This window comes from Danio aesculapii, chromosome 21, assembly GCF_903798145.1.
Source record: "Danio aesculapii chromosome 21, fDanAes4.1, whole genome shotgun sequence".
Classification (NCBI taxonomy): domain Eukaryota; kingdom Metazoa; phylum Chordata; class Actinopteri; order Cypriniformes; family Danionidae; genus Danio; species Danio aesculapii.
In genome coordinates, this window is record NC_079455.1 from 39,086,075 (window position 1) to 39,086,543 (window position 469).

Sequence of the window (469 nt, forward strand, 5' to 3'; positions counted from 1 at the left end):
AAAAATGAGAGCTGTATGATACTTTTCTGATGTTTACAAACCCCCTTTTCATCTTTGATCCCCATACATTAATTGATATACTAATAAAACTCGGCCAGTAGTCAGCCTGGTGAAAGGGGTGGTTCTTTTTTCTTAAAAAGTGGACATTTTTGCAGTTATTCGCCTCATTTTCTATTTAGTTATGAGGTTTTCATACTGCATTTTAAGCATAATTTTTAGCTGGATTAGCTTGTCGGATAGTCATCATAACCACACTTGTTGATGTACCAAAAAGATTTAGAATAAAGAAATATGGAGAAAAAAAAGACTTTTCATTTTTAAAATACAAAGTTATTACACAATTTACATTAGAATTATTATTTTTTAATCTGCTGAAGTCTGTGGTTATTTGTATTATACAAATAACAAACCGTCCAGCACATTCATCTTTCCTCTGTCAGAATCTGGCCATATGAATGATAAAAATTCA